The 22,162-nt window shown below is 40.3% G+C and overlaps 1 protein-coding gene across 12 annotated transcripts in view; it reads left to right on the top strand.

Annotated features, from left to right (window-relative positions):
• Positions 1 to 22,162, top strand: part of TENM4 (teneurin transmembrane protein 4) — a 598,985-nt gene that overhangs the window by 198,022 nt on the left and 378,801 nt on the right. For 10 of the 12 annotated variants that reach the window (XM_072326955.1, XM_072326954.1, XM_072326960.1 and 7 more), the window contains one exon: positions 5,782 to 5,879. The gene's annotated coding sequence lies outside the window, so the exon portion shown is untranslated. The remainder of the gene's footprint in view (positions 1 to 5,781; positions 5,880 to 22,162) is intronic. The other 2 variants (XM_072326957.1, XM_072326959.1) reach the window with 1 other exon arrangement.

Raw genomic sequence — 22,162 nt, forward strand, 5'->3', positions numbered from 1 at the left:
TCCAGGCTTAACTGTGCCTGCAATTCCTCCTCCAGGATGGCTCAATCTGCACTCTCCATCCTCTCTCTTCTTTCCTTTCATTTAGAAGAGGAATGGATCACAACCCTTAACTCATTGTCAGATAAATCTATGTATGGGAATGGTCGTCTCTCCAGGCAAATCTCATCACCTAGCATGGTCTGGTGATAAGAAAAAAATAGCTCATTACATTTCTAAGCTCTGCCTTCTCCATGTATTTTTATGCAAGGACTTACTGTGTGAATGATGTTCATAATAATAATATGCTTTGCCAACAATGAGCTGTCAGTGTATGGCAATGAAATATTAGGCCAAAGTAAAAAATATATCCATGCAGAATGTTGGTTTGGTGTGAAAACAGAGGATGTGCAGGCCTGGGGTATGTTTGAAGTGGTGTTTGGTCTTCAATCATCATAAAGGGGTATGCTGACTTAAAGACGTCCTTTGACTTTGCTGAACCCAATGAAACTCTCTTCTGTTTTTATTTGATGCCTTTTGGAACATGTCTATGATCTTTGAATACATCAGATATGTCTTTCCATTCTCTGTAGGGGCTCAAAATAATGAGAGGTTGTCCTGTGCACAAGACTTCCTTTGGGAGGATGATTTTCAGCTCATTTCCACACACATTGTCTCTGCTTCCTGCCTCGCTCCACTTAGTTGCAGTATTAGATAGCAATCATTTAGAGCTGAGCATGATAGTGGAAAAAGAGATGGAGAAAAACGTTCAGCACAGAGGCAGAAGTGACCAGTTTATGTATGTATGTATTTATTTAATCGTGGTCATGAGTGCCTCCAATTCATCAGTTTGTCCACATTCAGCCACAGAGCTCTGAGGGAACATTTGACTTCAGGAGCATACTGAAGCTCTGCTGACTTCAGGGAAAATGAAACATGTGCATGATGGTAAATATCTACCAAAAGCATTATTCAGGGTTGGGATAATCTAAAGTATAACTCTAAGTACTTTGTAGAATTCTCTAGGACCAACTCAACAGGATCAGAGATGGGACTGATCATGGAATAGTAGAACAATAGAATGGCTTAGGTTGGAAGAGATATTAAAGCCCATCCAGTTCCAACCCCTGCTGTGGGCTGATTGTCACCCACCAGCTGAGACTGCCCAGGGCCCCATCCAACCTGGCCTTGGGCACCTCCAGTGATGGGGCACCTACAGCTTCTCTGAGCAAGGATATTCATGATCTCCATCTCTCAGCCCTCAGTGTGGCTACTATGACCATTTCTTTTGCTGTTGAGGACGACACTAATTACTGCCATCCCCCAGGGATTGCTTTCTTGCAAAATGGATGCAGTTTCTTCAGGAATTCAATTTGGTACCAGAGTAATTCAGGGGCATCTCAGCTGCTGTGAGATAACCTGTGATGGACCAAAGCAGCAGGCTAGCTGGGAGGAGTACAGCTGCTTCCACTGCTGAACACCAGATAGACCCCTCAGGTGCAGCTTGAATGCATGATAGATTTGGAAATAACATATCTGAAAAAAAAAAAGCCCAAGCAAAGATCTCAAAACAATACAATCAGGGCCCAGGTGGCAAGAAATTGTTCTCTCCTTGTGTGTGGCCAGTGATGTGGATGCTTTGTTTTCACAACACTGATCATGAAGGAATTTTTATTTTTGGATGTTCTGTAGGATGCAATGTAATACATCAAAAAGAAATCATTGCTTTGTATGCCTGTTACAAATGAAATCTGTTGCACCAAACAACAGGGCCGTTCACTTTGATGAATTAATGTATTTTGCCAATTTTGCTAAGAGTGTTGAAGGAAGAAATGGTAATGAAGAGGGAAATGCTAGCTGGATACAAGGATAGAAATAAAAGTTTGATATGTTTGTAAAGGTTTAGAGCTAATATTGTTTCAAGAAAGAATAAATTACCTTGGTATATCTGTAGTAATGTATATTCTAATGTACTTAAGGCAAAATAAGCCTTCCAGTCCTAAATCAATCAGTTGGATCTGTGCTTTAGAAGTGAAACAGTATAACAATTTTTTCAGCAACCTTAATTTATTAAATGAACTCAATAACCATCATATCTGAAAAGGCATTCATTTCAACTGTTGTGGAAATAAACTTCTGATCAAATCAAGAGCATTAGCTTCAAGGCCACCCTTTTTCCTACGAGACAGGATGTATCTGTGTGATAAATTAACTATGGGTGAACGCTGTGTCTTTAATGAGAAAAACTATGCTCAGTTGAATTCAGCCTTCCATGTGAAAGCTGTTCGGGACCTTATTGAAAAGAATGTGTTAATCAGGAGAAAAGCATAATTACTGTCTTGTCAACAGACACAAGTGGAAAAGCCTGGCGAAAAAGAGGTTGAAATTAACTCCAAAAAACACAGAATAAGAGTTTTTCTATAAGGTTTTTGAAGAGCTTGCTGTACGCTGCATGGTGATTTATGACAATTGGAATCTCACTATTTCCGTAATTAATATCGCTGGATGCTTCCTATTCAGAGGAATGTTAATCATAATAATGCAAATGGAAGTATTATTGCAACTCTGTCTCAGAGTTCATATTTCATATTCAGCCAAATGTTCAATATTCAGCATCCTTCTCAACGGTGCATTCACATTGTATGGATAGATGAATGTGCACCGAAGGTAAAATAACTAAATTAATGTAAATCAGAATAATATGTCTGGCACAGAGATCCCATTTCCCCAATTTTTTCAGGCTTTTTAAGCCAGTAATAAATTATTGCAATGTACTGCTAATTACACCTCCATGAAGTTGTGTGTGACATAAACTGCACTGGCAATGGACTCGGATTTAGGTTCTTATGCTTATTTTTAACAGGTCGGAAGCAATTCATTTCCAGTGGGTCACAATTAAAACTTTAGAGTGGAAAAAAAAAAAGAAAGGTGTGAATTTTTCCTAAAATGAGGAGAACATCTGTGATAAACTTTTGGTACCTGTATGTCTTCTGGCACTAAAAATATTGATAAGAAAAGTGGAATCAGCAGCACATCTTAATTTTGACACATTTTTAAGAGCTATGATGAATATTTATCCATTTTGCCTCTAAAAATACTTTCCAAATTTTCTTCTTAATGTTTTCTACCTTCCTCTGCACTCTCTCAGATTATTTCTTGACTTAGATCAGTTTCTGTATAATTTCTGATGCTCCTGGAAACATATGGTGAGGCTGCATCTCGAGTATTGTGTTCATATTTGAGCTTCTCACTACACGAAAGACATTGAGGCCCTCGAAGGTGTCCAGAGAAGGGCAACAAAACTGGTGAGGGGTCTGGAGCACAAGTCTTATGAGAAGCAGCTGAGGGAGCTGCGATTGTTTAGCCTGGAGAAGAGGAGGCTCAGGGGGAGACCTCATTGCACTCTACAACTTCCTGAAGGGAGGTTGTGATGAGGAGGGTTTGATTGCTTCTCCCAGCCAACAAGCAGGACCTGAGGAAATGGCCACAAGTTGTACCAGAAGAGGTTTAGACTTGACATAAGAAGGAATGTTTTTTCTCAGAGAGTGGTCAGGCACTGGAATGGCTACCCAAGTATGGCCATGCTACAAATGTCTTTCTTAGGACTTTTGTCTGTAACATAAAAGTATTTTTTATTTCCAGAATTCCAGAAGGAATACAATTATCCTATTAAAACTGTCATGTTAAGAATAGACAGCAAAGCTGTACATGTGGCGAGACTCTACTTTTGAGGGAACAGATAAAAGCTGTCAAATAGCAGTTTCAGATTGTGATACGCATACATAGGTAGCGATATATAAACAATGATTTTCTTTTTTTAAGAGATTACTTCACTCTCAGGTTGCATTTGATGTGTTATCCCAGAGATATAGAATAGTGGAATACCTCAAGTTGGAAGGGACCCATATCCTGATTATTCTCTTTGTACTGGAGGTCATTGACAAAACATTCTCTGCCTTGATGAGCAGTCTGTAGATACATACATTAAAATTGTGAGAAGCATAGATATCATGGTGGGGGAAACATATATGTACCAGAGGCCTGAAAGAGGAGAAGAAAAAATTTATTCTTACCTCCTCGTCTCTTTCAGATCTTTTAGGAAAGCAGTTTGGTGAGCAACGACCTCTTCTGCTTTTGTTTTCTTGCTCATTGAAATGAATGTCTGCGAGAGAGGAGATTCACATAATTAATTCAGATTGGCTTAGATAAGGATCCTGTGATGTTGATTAAAACCCATACACAGAGCCATTAGCAAGTGAGATACTAAATGAAAGTGTGCTACGTTGTTTGAGTTTTGTAGTGAGGGTGAGGGAATATCAGTGAGCAGTTTTGAGTCCAGACATCTTAAAATGTCTTCATTCATTAGCCGAAAAAATAAAAAAAAAATTAAAAAAATAAAGAAAGAAGAAGAAAATGGGAAAAAAAAAAAAAAAGAGTTTGTGTTAATTAGAATCACAGATGATCCAAATTGGGAGGTATTGCATAAATCAGTGAAGATAAAGAAATTGGAAACCTTAGGCAGGAAATCACAAAATGAGATGCAGCGTTGAAAAATGCATATTGGGAGGAACAATCTGTACCAGGACACAATCAGCAGTAGAGAGGGTTGTTCAAGAAGAGAAATTAATGGGAGGAAACCAAAGAATATGCTTCATGAAGTAAAAAAACAATCTATTGAGCAGCTACTTAAGGCAACCTTTGCACCTTTTCAGTGGAGAGCTTGGATTCAAAACTCATCTCCAATTTGCATGATTAAATGGTCAGTGCAGTTTTTGACTATGTATGCAGAAACAGGTTTCCAAGGAAAGACATGGAAGCCCACATCCATAACAGCCTGCTGTCACATGACTCAGATTTGTTTTTTCACAGTTTTAAAACACCCTGTGCACCAGAATATATGTAAAATTGTTGCATATCAATGAAAATGGGCAGCCTGGGAAAGATGCTGGCCCTGGAAAATGTGGCTTTAATTGAAACCACTACTACTAACCACCATTTACTGTGGTCTCTTTTTCACTATGTTAGTCCCCGTGGGACTGTGTCACCTAGCACAAGGAGAGGAGCTAAGAGAGGGGAAATGAGCTAGGCAGCTCATTCATCATAATAATGACAGATGTAAGAGAAGAGCAGAATCCTGGTGCTGTGTTGTAAATGTGGGCCAGCTTCCAGAGGAGCCAATTTCTTTGAACATCCTTCTTGTGGCAAGACATGTTTGTCACACAGAGCTCATTATGTTTAAGCTGGGGCTCTCCTATACCACAAGAAACTCAGCTTAAACAGAGTTTACTGATATGTGTAGAAGCAGCAAGAAGCGCTTATCTAAGTCATCTAAGTCATTGCACTTCAACAAAGAGAAAAGATTTAAGGAAGGAAACATTTGGGGTGACTACATAAATAAATAAATAAAGATCCCACCTTCTGAGGACTATAAGATCACACGACAGAAAAGGAGCAACCACCATATTACTCAGAAACCCCTGAAACTACAATAGAGGAACTGGTAGATTACTCTCTTGGCAAAGGAATGGATGTCTACACAGTTATTCAAGGACAAGCATTCAATTTGAAGTGCTGCATAGAAAGCTTTAGTTTGTATTTAACAAACACAATATTTCCATTGAATGAACAATCATATTCTAGTACAGTGATGCCATGTCATTACACTAGGAATCATGAATGTATAGATGACTCTTTTTTGTGCCCTAGCTATGAGCAGCTGGTTTAAATTTGCTCAGCATAGAGAATAAATTAAAATCACAGAACAAAGCATTGATGTTTTTTATTTTTGTCTGTGTCTTTTGACAGGTAGACTGAGAATAACACATGTCCAGGTTAAAACTGCATTCTACAAGAAGTATTTGATGGATTATTCCTAGACATTTCTAAGAAGGTAAACACGAAAAGTGAGTACTAATCCCTACGTCTGGAATGTTTTAATTATGCTTTCCTGTTTAAAATCAAATTATGATCATTGTACTGTTTTGTGAGCATGACTGGTGTCATGAAGAATTTCACTAATTTTTTTCAGAACTGCTGTTATTTGATGCTGATAATTTTTATTACTGTCAAACTTGTGAGTCCCTTTCAAGGAGTTATTTGCAGTAAAAATCAGTGTTGGGAACTGTAGAATATAGATATTCTCTGCATGAAATGACTTACATCAAAGTACAAATCAAAAAGACATAGGTAGTGACAGATTGATGGAGAATCAAGGATGCAATAAGAGTGCCAGTAACTATGACAGGCAATGATAACAGTGTCATTAGCCTAGCCTTTGTCAGTGCTTTCTAGGTATCACTGCAGAGAAGGGAAGGGAATAACAAGGTTATTTTATAGATGTTTGTGGGGAGCAGCATGAAGGAAAATACAGAAGCATCCATTTGAAAATCCAACATGTTTCATGAAGATCATTGTGTGGGCTGATTGAATGCAGACAGCTGAGCTTTGATACGACGAGGGAAAGGGATGTCCCTTTATTTCCAGGAATATTTGTTCCCACTCCTTCCCTAGGACCAAGATGATGCTGACCAATCGTGTATCTCCAAATTTTCCATTTTAACTGCCTGAAGATGAGGGTTCCATTTTTCAGAAATTGTCCTCAATTGCCTCAAGCTTTCAAAGATTAATGAGTGGGGCTTCAGAATGTCAGCCAGATTTCTCAGCACTCATAAGTGTGTCCTGTCTGGTTACATGGACTTGTGCATAGCTTGTTTGTTCCCTAACCTCATCTTCCTTCACCATTTGTATGTATCTCTTCCTGTCTCCAAACTTTCCCACCAGTTTCAGGCACCTGGGATTGCTGAGGGCAAGTCCTACCAGTATGAAGCAAGGTGAACAAGAGATTGAGTATCTCAGTCTTCCCTGTGTCCTTTATCAGCAGATCTCCTGCCCCATTCAACACAGGGCCCAGATTTCCCCTACTGTCATCATCTGCCTAGTGCTAATATAGACTTGATGTCTCTCGGTAAGGTTACAAAATGATAAGAGTAGTAAGGGAAGAGAAAGGAACCAAAACATTAAGAGCTGTAAGGAGGAATAAAGCAGATTTATTACAGTGGGAAAAAAAGGCAGAAAAGATAACGTGGAAAGGAACTGAGGTAACAAACAGAGGGCAAAATGTCAAAAATAAGAGACTGAATGGTTTACTGTTCTGGACAGCTGATAAGTAAGGAAGAAAAGTATGAAAAGCAGGTTCCTGGGCTTCCAAAACTAGATGGAAAATTACAGGAATTAATGTCCTGAAGCCCTCATTTTTTATATGGGTTTGAAGTTTCCCTTTGATATTCACCTTCTTTATGCAGACTTTAAAAGCTTTTCATGCAGAAGGTGTACAAACAGCACTTAGCACTGCAAATAAGGTCTGGGGCATCTACAGGGCTTCTTCCATACATAGAAGTAAAAAGATGTTCACGTCAACCTGGAGAGTCTTTACATGAGTGATGAATGGAGAGAATGAAAATTTTGTTGAGGAAAAGCTCTGAAAAGTATGGAAAAGGAAGTCCTAAAACCATAATCTTCAATGTAAAAAGTTATTTCAATGAAACTGATGCAGAATTCTGCTCATCTGCAAAATAAAAAGGGAGTGGTTAGTGCACACCAGTGCTTTAATCACCAGCTCTGTGTAGGTACTGAAATAAATAATAGAAGACTCTTCCCAAAACATAACTCCACCTGTGGGTTATGTACAGGAGTTCATACCTTATTTGCTCTTTGGGGAGAAATCACTTTCTTCTGTAAGGAATTAGGTTGTCTCTCTCTGTAATAACAAAAATCACTATGAACTAACTGAGAATTCAGAGCTTGCAACCTATATTTGGCCATACCAGAACTACTCAGGTGAAACGTATCGTTTATTGGGATTTAGATTGATGGGAAATATTGGGGTTGGTGTGAATTAAAATGTGGCTGTAGACTGCATTCATAAAGTTCAGTTCTGATCTCACTCCAATATAAAAGACTATAGAAAATAAACACAACACCATCACTGTGTTTGAAGTCAGTTTCATGTTAAATAGTAAAAGGATAACAAGGTAACTGACTACAGCAAACTGAGTTTGGTGAGGAGATGGAGAGGAGACCTCTAAAATGGAACTTCCTAAAATGCTGGGAGTCACAGAACATGACAAGCTGCATTTACAACGAGATGACTTGACTCACAGAACATATCTAGATGGCTTGATGTATTTAATAATCTTGTTGCCGCCAGCTGATGTGATTGGTGTCATAAAGTCAGAGGGCCACTAGTAGAACTCAAATCAATTATTTTCTGTTGAATCACAATATTTTTCCCCAGTTGTGGACACCTGAGCAGAGAAGTTACCCATGCCATCATTGTGGCAATCACATTTGCACCCCAAGGAGCTGATCTACAGCCCTCTGCTGGGTACACCATGCTGAGTACACCATGCTGGGTATCCCAGCTTTTTGCTGAACTGACCTGGCAAGAAGAGATGCACACAGACAATAAGGACATGCAGTACAAACAACAGGTGCTATTATTTCACTGTCTCAGCAAAAGGAATAAAATGCCTCAGGGTAGGTAGAGCACTTCTCATGGTGCTTTTCAGCCCACATCTTTGTGTTGCAGCAGTCACTGTCTATCTGGAAACTAAGTGATTTCCAATTGCTGCTCATTTGCAGCTCTCAGTGGCAAATGGGGTTCAGTGCTGGACATCAGACTACTTTTAGGTAAGGAAAGATGGAATTAGATGTCTGGCTTTTGGTTTCTCACCTGGAAATCACTGATCGTTGGTTGTTGGCTTTCATGCCATTGTATTGCAGTCTGTGCCTATTCATTTTCATATCATCCCACAAAACAGCTCATATGCACTTCAGTATGTTTACAAACAAACTCTTTTATGAATAAGTTTGGGGAATAAAGATGATTAAAAAAAATTCCATTTTCCTAGCTTATTAAGAACTGATGGATGCCTACATCTCTTCTAATTTCCTTAAGTCTCCTAGTTTCTTAGCCTTGATCTACCTGTCATAGAATTCATATGGTGTATGTTCTCTGTAAGTTTACACTATAAATCCAAGATAAGCATCCTTACCAACTATATGTTTATGCAGCAGCTAATATTTTGGGCTAGTAATGCATTTTAAGCCTCCAGGTATAAGTGATATAAAGATGTTATATAATAATTGGGAGCAGCTAATTCTCCTACAAGGCATCTTGTTTCAACCCACAATACAGAGAGACATTCATTAAAAGGTTTCATTTATTTAAATCAATCTGTCATGCAACGTTAATTAAGCATTAATTGATACTTATTTCTCTCAGGCACCAGACCATCATTTTTCTTGAATAACCTCTGAAGTTTGGCTCACAATACCAGGGGAGGGATGGAATGGGCTTGTCTTCATGAATACTAGAGGCATCATTTATTTATTTGTGCATTCACACGCTTACTCGTTTTTGATCTCAAGTGCATCAGTCTCCATAATCCCCTCCCCTCCCATTATTTGCCAAAGGAGGAACTGGCAAAACAATAGAAAGGATGTAATTAGTAACTTGGCTGTGGGATACATGGAGGGGTGGGTGTAGAAACCAGTATGAAATCAGAAGTTTAAAATGAGATTTGTCTGTATGTTGTCAGCCAACCATTTTTTTTTCTTGTTTGGATTTGCAAGTCAATTGCAGCTCTATTTCTTGGATATATCAGATTTTCTTTGCCTTTTTATGTGCTGCAGAAAACTATTTTCAGCCCAGGTTTCACTACGCCTGTTGTGACATGCAAGAGATGTGATCTCACGCTCTCCACAGCACCAATGCACAACAGTGATGCCATAACAAAGATCCCATCATTACTCTGTTTGGTGAAAGAGACAACTTCATGGCAGAGAAACAGCAAATATGGAGTATCTCAGAGAAATCTTCCCCTGAGGATACTTATTGCTCATCTCCCCGTAGGTTTAATTACATAGCTTATATCATAGCATCTTCCTTCTGAAAACCGCGTGCCATTTGGAAAGCAGTAATGACATTACACTTAACCCACAGCCTGCACAACACTGCAGCATTTACACATACCACCCACTTCCACCAACAGGCAGATTCCTCCAGGCACTTTAAGCATGATTTTGCTGCTTTCAGGATTTTTTCAAGCCACCTTCAGGTTTTCCTTATGTATATCTCTGCATGGTTCTGAAGTGTGCATTACAGACATCTAACAGTGTCTTGCATACAAGCAATTTTGCTATGGGTCCCAATGGAAACGGTCATAGAATAGAAGAGTGGTTTGGGTTGGAAGGGACCTTAAAGCCCTTTCAGTTCCAACCCCTGCCATGAACTGGTTGCTCCCCACCAGCTCTACCAGGTACCTGCTACTACCCTGAGTACTGCTGCTATAAAGCTGTGTTCAGTTCCTCTGAAGAGTCATGTTAAATCCTAACACAAAGGGCAGGCTGAAATAAGGAGGGAAATTTTAAATATACTTCAATGGGTAGAATTCTTCCTCTGTATGTTTTGTAATAACAGTGTAGTATTGCTAGTTGTAGTAATTATCATGAATCTAGGAAGGTGAACATGGCTTTGAGGTAGAGGATTCACCTTTTTCACAATATTGGTAATTAAGGGTAGTTTATTTTCCTAGAGTAGATGCCCAGGCTGTCATCATAAATGAAGAAGCAAGTTCTTTATGTCAACACATTTAACCTGTTAGTAGGCAGTCTGACTCCGCTAAAAGCACTATCCTGAACAGTTGCTATTAGCATTGTATTAACCTGTTGTGTCCTCCCTGCAAAAGATAAGTAGATTAGCTTTAAATATGGAGACTGGCAACTTGAAAATATAGCTCAGCCCCGAAAAGACAAGCAGCAATCTGTCATTGCTTTTGCGAAGATATTACATATCTATGTGAAACAAGAAATACAAATGCATATGACAACCTCAGCCTAGGTATAGAGAAGCCAGAGGCTGCACAAATGTTTTTGTTTTGTTTTTTTTTTTTCTGAGCTGGACATCTGGGTCAAGTGAGTTTGTTCATCTCTGCATAATGGAAACAATTTGTTTCCTCCAAGGATTTCTCACAATACAGTGTTTGTCGGGAGGGGAAGGTGGGGACGTGCCTAAGGCATGTGCTCAGATCTGCACAGTGTTCAGTCCCTTTGGAAAAAAAAAAATTACCTTGGCCAGCCTCATGCAGAGTTTCTGCCCTGATCAAGGCAAACACACAATCCACCTGCTACCCTCAATTTTCACTCTCAGTGCTGGGAAATTGTCACTTTTAAGTGTAATTACCAGGCAATAAGGAGTCCTTATGTCAGTCCCATCAAGGACAGAACAAGCTTCTTCAAAAGGGAATGTGAAATATTCTGCTTATGTTGTGGGTTTTTTTTGTGAGATCTTAGTATGGAGAAGAGGAGGGGAGGGGAAGGGAGGGGAAGGAAGGACCTACAAGAACTCTGCAGCTGTACTGGGCAGTGTTCAGCTGACAATTTGCTCCAAGTGGCATTCCCAGACACACTGCAAAGGATGCTGGCAAAACATCCTTGCTGTCCATGCAATATATGATCTATAGCGATGCCTGTGGCTTTGGTGAGATGGAAAGACATTCGAGCACTGCTGCACACTTGCTGGACTGTCCGTTTTCCCAAGAGTCTGAGGATCAAGTTTCAACCTGTAGTTTAGCATGCTTCATAGTTTCACTTTATTTTCTTCATCTTGTTTTGCATTTTTGTTTTGTTTTGGTTGGTTTGGGTTTGGTTTGGTTTTTTTGTTATGTTTTGTTTTTCTTTTTACATTTTAATTGTCTGATATTTGCCAGGGAAAACATTTGCAGAATAATCTCATCAAAATCTCAACCGAAATCCCGTCTCTGGCTTGAGAATTTTGATCCTTTCCATCACAGCTGTCTCTCTGCAGGTTTCATCTTTGTTCTGGGAGGCAGGGCTCATCCTCCTCCCTGAGCAGCCTCTGGGTGTTAAATGATGGGAGGGCACAGAAGAAATTGTATATTTTTGTGGTTAAATGCGGTGGAATAATTTCCACATTGTTCTACCTTGTTTGAACCACTCCTTTAACCAATTGCTTGGCAGTCTGTCAGCTCACTTACCCCTCTAACAGCAGCTCACAAAATCTGAAAATGTTTCAACTGACAAGTGTGCAAGCAGGGTTGTTTTCCCTGTTTGCAATTGCCTGTTTATTTGAAGAGTCTGCAGAGCCTTCTTTGCTCCAGGTGGCTCTTGAAGAGGACGTTGTCCCTTTTCCTTTCCGTTGCACTCGCCAACCATAGTGAAAACAAAGAGCATATATGCAGTGACAAAACCTAAAAGCTCATAAAGGAAGAGAGGAGAGGGGAGGGGAGGGGACAAGAAGGGAGGAGAGGAGAGGAGAGGAGAGGAGAGGAGAGGAGAGGAGAGGAGAGGAGAGGAGAGGAGAGGAGAGGAGAGGAGAGGAGAGGAGAGGAGAGGAGAGGAGAGGAGAGGAGAGGAGAGGAGAGGAGAGGAGAGGAGAGGAGAGGAGAGGAGAGGAGAGGAGAGGTTATTTCCTTGCTCAGTTTTGTGAAGCCTGTAGCTACATCCAAGAGATACAACTGGGACACATACCACTTCATGACGGCATGAGTTGCTGAAGTGATAAAATGCATGATGTTTCCTGACACATGCATATTCTTAGTAGCTGATGATGAGACAGGATGAGTGGGGTGCAAATGTTTGCTAACTTAGGGATGGACTCTGATATGGAAGATATGCAGAACTATCTTTGAAGTCTGTAGCTGTCAAGCACATATGTAACTGGGATCAGCAGTGAGTGTTCATTCTCCAAGGACACTTCAAAGAATGCATTAAGAAAATAATAATCCAACAATACAAAAATAAATAAATAAATCCTGAGGATGATGTCATTGGAACTGTCTCCAAGTTATAGCGATCTCCAGTTGCTGCAAATACGTGTGGATGAAGGAGTTGCAGAAAATTTTGGAGTGGCTGTAGGTATGCAATATTCAGCAGCAGGATATGGCTTGGGGAAGTGAGCACTGGGTATCAATTAAAAAAAAAGATCTTTTTTTATTTCCCCTGGGATATTTTCCCGTCATCGCAACAGAGGAACTGTAGTGGAATTGTCATGTTTATGGATTTCTGGAGGAACTTAGGCTTTCAAGGAGGACACCTGTGTCTTTTTTCTTTCTTCTTGTCTGGCCATTGTCTTCATTTTTTCTAGGCTTTCATCCAAACTCTGCAAGTGCGTTTTGAGTCTTAGGTCAGTTACAATGAAAGGAAACAACCCCAGGTAACCCTACAGGCTTGTGGAGGTGTGGCTGGAAAGCTGCCTGATGGAAAGGGACCTGGGTGTGCTGATGGACAGTCGGCTGAATATGAGCCAGCAGTGTGCCCAGGTGGCCAAGAAGGCCAATTGGACTTGATGATCTTTGAGGTCTTTTCCAACCTGGGTAATTCTATGATTCTATGAAAGATTTTAGATTATTGCTTAGAAAAGATTTTAGAAAATCATCTGGATATGAAGATCACACATTAAAAAAAAAAAAAAAAAAAAAGGCCACTCTTCTTTAGCTCACCCAAACCTGCTTCACTTTTCACTTGTACCTTTTTGTTTTCTTTATGATCTTTTCAAGAATTTTCATAAGAGAAGGTAGCTGCTCCCACACTAATAATGTTTCTCCTCTGTATCTGTCTGCTAGCTGAGAGTGCTAAGAGCAGAAGAGAGATAATTGTGCTTTAATTGGGATTTGTTTGTTCAAAGAGGGAGGGGACAAGGGATGCCTTGTGGTTCCCATGGCCTTCTAGATAAGTTTTCACATAATGCCAATTAAGAGCAAAATAAAGAGTATGCAAAGCAGATGATAACTGCTGCTCACCAGGAATCATTCTTTTGTAACTAAAACAATGGGCCATTCTACTGAGGGTGTGCTTTTTGCTGCTGCACTTTCCCTTGACTGTAATGGCATTTTGAGTAAGGCTTGCTGCTGAGTGGACCAAACCCAGTGGGAGCCTCCCAGTTGTATGTATATCTGTACATATACACTTGACAAAAGCAGAAAGAAAAGTCAAATTGAGTATTTTTCCCCCCTACAAGTTATTTTTATTTTGTTTTCACTTCAGATGAACTATTGTGTATGGGGGGGGTGTCAAGGATTTATTTTTTCTTTCTCTTTTTCAGCATTTTTTTTTCTTTCTCCTTGTTTGTTAGTTTTAAGGGTAATTATTCACCCAGGCCTTTTCAGCTGTCAAAAGTAACAAAAGGTAATCCAGCTTCTCTTCCCTACCCCCACACCCGCCTTTGCTTCTAACAAAAGCAGCCTTTGTTGGGAGGGTCATCATTTCACAAGAATCCTTCTTCAACTCACAAGTTAGAAACTCTCTTCCAGTTGATATCAGGGTGACCTCTCATGAATGCTGGGACACTAGGGATGTTGCAGCTGATGCTCTGCTCTGGGTGGTGTTGCCAATGGACAATTGCCAGTTTGACAAATTAGAGTCTGGTAGATACTCCGAATGCTTTTTATTCCTTCAAGAAGGATTCCTAACTTATTACATGAGCTGGTTATCAATATATCTACCATACACTGCTTTTCATCTAAAGGGTGGTCCTTTGCCACTGGCTTCAGCTGATAGCTCTGTTTGACTGGGATGAACACTCCAACTTCCAAAGCTGTGTTTTCTTTTTATTCATGTCTTGCAGCTTCTTGCTGTTGTGGAAGTACATAAAGGAAAGATAGAATTGTGCTCCTTATAAACAGATCAATATATGCCAATCTCCAGCTTCATATAAATATTTGCTTAGATATTAAATTGATCTTGTCCTAGATTTGCCATAATTTAAGTTTGTGAAGCTATAATCAAGACTCCTTGATAATAAAAAGAACCCATCATCAATTACACTCATTCACTTCTCCATATTCAAGGCTATTTCAGCATTTCACTGATAAACTCCTGTTTTCAATCAAATTTGCTGTGTGAAATCAACATTGCACACCAGTTAATGATTCTGAAGTGCTTTGTGTGTGGCATTTGAGTGATTTCTGAGGGGCTTTTATCTGAAAGGAAAACAAGTTTTTACTAAAAATGTACCCAAAACCTTCTCTTAAAACTCAAACAGGATTTGAATGTACTTTTAACTTTCTGAAGGTTTCAAATAGCCAAATTTCTTCCAAACTGAAACAACTAAATATGTTTTTGTTGTATATTTCTCATCACCATATCTTAATATTTCTAGTATGGTCTATTAGTAATTCTAGTATGGAATTTACTAATACTGTGAGTTATGCTGAGGACCACTTGCATGAATTCCTATCCCCAAGTACTTTAGTTATACATAGAGAACAATGAAGAAAAGAGTACCTATTAGGAAATATTATTTCTATTTTGCAAGTTTGTTCTGTGGTCAGAGGGAGACTTGAAACTCTCATGATGTTATAGAGGAAGACTTTCAAGGAGGCAAACTGAAACTTCCCTAGGACTGACCTCATCTGCATTGCAACAGGAAAATTTTGTTTTAGGTTAGGAAAATAATGCTCACAGTGAGGTTGAAACGTGGTCATGAGAGGTATCTCTATCACTGGGGATATACATAACTGGTTTGTCTCTTATTCTGAGTAACATAATCTAATTCCTCAATTGTATCCAACATTTAGCTCTGCCACAATCAGGAGGTTAGACTGGATGGCCTTCAAAGGTTCCCTCCAGCCTAAATTACTCTTTGCTACTATAAACTGCAGTAGCTCCTCAAACTACAACCAACCAAAAACTTAACTTAGTAATCATTAATGAATACGGGTCTGTAGCTCTATTCTGGAAGGAAAGAACTGAAATTGCTTAGCTTTCCTGGTGACTGTGTGATTAATCATAAGACAAAGTCTTGTGTCCTTATGTTCTTTTGAGAGTTTATTTCTTATTTAAATTTTAAACCTGGCACTTTCTAATAATAGCTAATTTTATTTTTCTAAGCCAAAGTTGTCTTCATTCTTAGGGCCAAGAATCTAAAACACCCATACAGGCTGGATGGAAAGTTGGGCAGAGAGGAACCTTACAAAGGGGCAAGTGAAGAGTCCTGCAACTGGGGGTGGGGAGTGGGGGGGTAACTGGACACATCAATGCAGACTAAGGGATGACTTACTAGAAATAAGCTCTGCAGAGAATGTTGGGAGGTGTCCTGGTGGGCCATGGGATGACCACAAGCCAGCAGTGTGACTTTGTGGCCAAGGGGGCCAATGGTATATTAGGGTGCATTAGAAGAGCGTGGACAGCAGGTCAAGGGAGGTGATCCTCCTCCTCTACTCTGCTCTGGTGAGGCCACATCTGGAGTATTGTGTCCAGCTCTGGGCTCTCCAGTTCAAAAAAGAAAGGGAACTGGAACAGGCTGCCCAGAGAGGTTGTAGAGTATTCTCTGGAAGTATTCAAGATGTGCCTGGATGCTTTCCTGTGTGACCTGCTGTAGGGAACCTGATTTAGCAGGGAGTTGGATCTCCAGAGGTCTCTACTTCTCTGTGATTCTGTCCTTATTCATAGACTTATAACAAGAATGATTGGGCTTTACAAATCACAGAAACACAGAATTACTCGAGTTGGAAAAGACCTTAAAGATCATCAAGTCCAACCGCAGCCTAACCATAGTACCCTAACTCTAACAACCCTCTGCTAAATCATATCCCTGAGCACCACATCGAAACGGCTCTTAAACACATCCAGGGATGGTGACTCAACCACCTCCCTGGGGAGCCTATTCCAATGTTTAACTACCCTTTCTGTAAAGAACTGTCTCCTAACATCCAACCTAAACTTACCTTGGTGCAACTTGAGGCCATTTCCCTTCGTCCTGTCACCTGTCACTAGTGAGAAGAGACTTGCCCTGCTCTCACTGTAAGCACCTTTCAGATACTGGAAGAGAGCAATAATGTCTCCCCTCAGCCTCCTTTTCTGCAGAATAAACAGCCCCAGATCCCTCAGCCTCCTCTCATAGGGTTGATTTTCCAAGCCCTTCACTATCTTCGTTGCCCTCCATGTCCTAGCTCCAGTACCTCCATGTCTTTCCTGTGCTGAGATGCCCAAAACTGGACACAGTACTCGAGGTGAGGCCTCACCAATGCTGAGTACAGGGGCAGGATGACTTCCTTAGTCCTGCTCACCACACCATTCTTGATACAAGCCAGGATGCCATTGGCCCTTTTGGCCACCTGGGCACACTGCTGGCTCATATTCAGCCAACAGTCCATCAGCACACCAAGGTTCTTTTCCATCAGGCAGCTTTCCAGCCACACCTCCCCAAGCCTGTAGGGTTGCCTGGGGTTGTTGTGACCAAAATGCAGGACGCAACACTTGGTCCTATTGAAACTCATGCCATTAACCTTGGCCCATCAATCCAGTCTATCCAGGTCCCCCTGTAGTGCCTTCTTCCCTTTGGCAAACGTCCCAGCACTGAGCCCTGGGGGAGACCACTGGTGACTGGCTGCCAACTGTATTCCACTCCATTGACCACAACTCTTTGGGCCTGGCCATCCAGCCAGTGTTTCACCCAGAGGAGCGTACGCCCATCTGGACCATGGGCAGCCAGCTTCTCCACAAGAATGTTATGGTGGACAGTGTCAAAGGCCTTACTGAAGTCCAGGTAGACCACATCAACAGCCTTACCCTCATCCACTAAGCAGGTCACCTTGTCAAAGAATGAAATCAGGTTTGTCAGACAGGATCTACCATTCATAAACCCATGCTGACTGGGCCTGAACCCCTGTTTGACCTTTAATTGGACCATGATGGTTCCCAATATTATTCGTTCCATAACCTTCCCGGACACTGAGGTGAGACTGATAGGCCTGTAGCTACCAGGATCATCTAATAATTGTTAAGTGTTTATCTGAGTCCATTCCAAAATCTGAACATGCATGGTTACATCCATTATTGAAATGGACCTGTGCTGAAAGTGCTGTACAACACATGCTGAAGAGAATCACCCATTAAGCGAATAATGACACATGCAAATGAAAGCTTTAGGTAGGGCAGAATGTTACATAAATAATGAAGGCATTTATAATTATGTGAAAGGGTAACTTCAACAATTTCATTCTCATGAAATATTTCTTGGGAGTTTAATAATGCATGGTCAAAATTTTATTTGTTGCCTCACTTGAAATTCTTTCCTAATTCAGAAAAATAACTATTCACTTGTGGTTATTTGTATTTGGTTTGTGTGTGTATGTGTGTGTGTGTGTGATGTTTTGTTCTTGGTTTTTCCCTTATTGACTGGCATCGGTATCCTATGTGGATAGCTCGTATACTGTGTAATGCAGAGTGTACCTTTGCCTACATCTCCTTCATCACTGCTGGAGCATGTCACATTTCCTAAGAAGTCTGGAGCACCTAAAACCATTAGTAAACTGAATGCATCGTGCTCCACTGGAGGAAGGCAAATAGAATTAGACCTATTTTACTGATAAGAAAACTGAGGTCATTTTCCAGCTGACGTCTGAAGTTAAATGCCTATCTCACTACTTCCAACTGTAAAGTTACCTAATCACTGATGGCCCCACAGTTTGATACTCAAATGCTCAGTTCTTATTTGGTCTCCAGTGGTGTCTGTCATAATATTTCAGGCCAAATTTGTCAGGAGAACAGAGGCCTCTGGTAATCATCAAGTGCAGTGGATGTGCAGCACCTTCTGAGTCCATTTAACGTCTAGCATTGTGTGGAAGCTGAAGGTGACTTTTTACAGGCTTGTCACCAGAATGTACTGCAGACAAATGAGCTCAGGCCAGAAAACTAAGGGTTATGGAGGCTGCTGGAAGTGTTTGCTAGCCTGGTCACTGAGAGGCCTTGCAAGTTGTTTGGTTGATAATGTGAACAAATTGGTATTTAAGGCCTGGACTCTAAATCAAAGAAAACACATAGAAAAGCACCTAATAAGTAACCCTCATTATCAGATTATCACTGGCTCCAGGTCCTCTGATATTCAGTTTCCCTTATCAGTCCTACCAAGAGCTGGAGCCAACACTGACATGTGGAGTTATCCCTTGGGATTAGTTGCCACCTCCTGATTGCTGGTTGCTAAAAAATAAAAATAAAAATAAAAAGCCTTCAGCATGTATTTCTGTGGAGGAAAAAAGAAAAAAATCAAATGAAACAATTTTGCTGTTGGTTTTTCCACTACCATGCTCAACATAGTCCAGAGAAGCTGCTTGTGGAGCAAAATGCTGAGTTTTACACAGCAATTAAGAGCTGAGGGTATCTCTGCTGATGCAGAAGAGATGTGTGTGAATTGCAAATGTTGGCACAACCATACTTACCCACCTTTGCATAACTGGAAGGAAATAAGCAGCTATATTGGCACCAGAGAGTAGAACTCAGCTGCACGAGAGCAGGTGGGGAAGTTTTGTTCTTTGATGCTTAAAATATAATAATAAAATAAAGGCAGTTCCTTTCTTAGAGTTACACCTTTCATGGTCAGATTTTGCAAGGGCAGAAGGATGGGAGCAATAAGGGGTTGTAGTCCTTCACAAAGAGAGTGTTGTCTTTTTTGAAAGAGCTGTCTAGACCTCTGCAATGGAGCAACCAAAGTAGGATGTACCACATAGTGGAGAACACATCAGAGAAGTCCTTCCTAGTAGAAAAGTCTTATGTTGCTTTTTTTTTTTTTTTTTTCTTTTTTTCTTCTTTTTTCCATAGAATTTTTATAACCCTTATTTTTTAAAGGGATTTATATAAGCCATAACTGATGAGAAATAATGGATTTTCATTTTCAGAATAGAGTAATATAATGAATGGAAGAATTACAGCATGGAATCACCCCGCTTAAGCCTACTGCAGGCAGTATTTGTCTCACCTAAAAAAAATTACTAAGAGTCTCTTATAAACTTCAGAAAGAAAAAGGCATTAAATGGCCAATTAATCTCATCCTCAGTGACCATATCTAACAGGCTGGCTAAATTGCACATGAAAGTGTAACTTTCTGTCCATTGTCTATACATCAAGGGAATTTAGGGAACTAGCAAAGGGCAGCTGTCTGCTGAGATTAATCCTATTTCCTAAATTCCCCTGGGCTTCAACTGGATACAGACAGCTCTAGAGGACATTCATGGGCCTTGATGAGGAAACCACCCTCAGAAGTTTCCATTCTGTTTGCACCAATTAAAGGAGGAACACCCAGCCAAGCTATATTTTTATCTAGGCATGTTAACCATGTTTAGTGAGTTGAAGCTGAGGACTACGTTGCCCAAAGGCAATGCAGGTATGAATCTTGTGTTTTCTCTGTCTTCCCCAGGACAAAGTGCATGGCTGTACACCATGCAGCCACCCAGTTAGCCCTGCAGGAATGCAGTTTCTTGGTTACCATATGGAAAATCATTTAAAATTAACCCCAAGGCTCCTTGATGAGCAGTGCATGTTGATTGATGGAAAAAAACTATAAGTAAGCTACAGCTAATGGGTGTATTAATCATAGCAGGACACACAACTTGAGAACATTAAGATAAAGGCCTGATTTTGAATTCAGAGAGGGTGAGATCAAAGCTGGCTTCTTGTCCTTTCATGCTGATGCCTTTGAGGGAATGCCATCCAAAGACTGGGAAATGAGGCAATTCAGCGTGGATTATCTTAAAAAGGAGAATAAAAACAAACAAAACACAGTAAAAATACTATAATGTGACAATATGAAAACCTGTGCATTTCTCTGTGTGCTCTTTAGTATCACAAAGGAATTAAACTTGGTTTTGAAGTCTTGACATCTGTGCACTCATCCTAGGGAAATGCGTTATCTGGAGATATTACACTGAATATGTTTTTTCAGTATAATCAAATAGTAAAATGATTTCCACAGACTTTGAATAACTCTTGTGGGCTCACTGAATGTTTGCAAGACCCATCCAAGTTCTGGGACATGAAGAATAATGCAGATTCCACAAAACACTTTGTAATTTATTGAGGTAGAATTTACCTTGCAATATTTTTTCGCTCTCCACAGTGCAGCCGTCCACATTTTGAATGTAACCTTGAATTTCATAGACAGTTATTGAAGGGAAAAAACATGTCTACTGAGCGATTTAGGTGATCTATTTTATATGTGTGCATTAAGATAAGATGGATTGCACCTGTAAAGCCCTAATTTAGTCACTTCCATGTAAATAGCTACATTGCGGACATTTTAATGTGGATGGAAGATTTGCACCCTTCTTATTACTTGGACTGAGGTCTGATGTTATCATTAGGTGAGACAGATTGGCAGGCTCTAAAGTCTGCCTTTCTTATGTTGATTACATACCTTCTAATCAAAATAAATACATATGTCTGTCTTTGAAGTTAAATCACATTGAACAGTAAAGCTCTTGTGCCTTTCTTCTTTATCCCAGCATTGCTCTTTAACCTCACAGGAGGCTCAATACTTAACAACCAGCCCTGTTCCCCATAAATTGAAGCCATATCAGCTCCTTTTTAAGTTTGTGGGAGTTCAGGTTGTCCTGTGCTTCCCATGGGCTGAGGGAATGGAGAAAGCCTGTAGCATTGGCAGAACTCACATTTTGAGGCTCTGGATAAGAAAAGTTGAGAATGTTACAGCAAACCACCCATTTATTTCCTGAGAACATGGGAGAAAATTCTTCTGAAGAGTTGCCACTTACAAACTGTTTTCCTCTCCACGAGATTTTAAAATAACATAGTGTATCTCCTCTTCAGCTGGGAAGTAGAGACACAGTGTGGGTAAGTGTCTTTGAGAAAGCATTTTCTTGAACTGATTGAAGCCACAGGTAGTACAGAATAAAGTCAAACTCACAGAAATAACATTGCTCATTTTTTCTGTTGAATTCTGTGGCCAGACACTAAATGAATGCAGATTAAGACTTCCAAAATTGCATGCAAAAATTATAAAAATAATATATGTTACTGGTTGAGCTTTTGCAGTTCCTTGTAGGTGCTAAAGATTGGGATATGAATTTAGGAGAGCTAGGGTAGCTGGACAGAAGGATGGGTGCCAGAGTAGGAGCAACAGTCTAAACTGTGTGCAGTCTAAGCATTGTGTGCTGGGGGCTGAGTGACTTGAGGACCCCTCTCCTCCTCAAGTCCATCATGGCTGTGATGGATGGAACATCTCTAAAACATTCTAAGAAGGTATTGAGGAGTGAACTGGCTGTATGTAGGTGCTACTGGACACCATGTGTCTCATCCATGGCGACAGGAGGAAACATTATGAAATAGATATCATCCCATGGGCCACATCCAACTTCTGGGCTATCTTGATCTAATA

This window comes from Excalfactoria chinensis, chromosome 1, assembly GCF_039878825.1.
Source record: "Excalfactoria chinensis isolate bCotChi1 chromosome 1, bCotChi1.hap2, whole genome shotgun sequence".
NCBI classification, from domain to species: Eukaryota; Metazoa; Chordata; class Aves; order Galliformes; family Phasianidae; genus Excalfactoria; species Excalfactoria chinensis.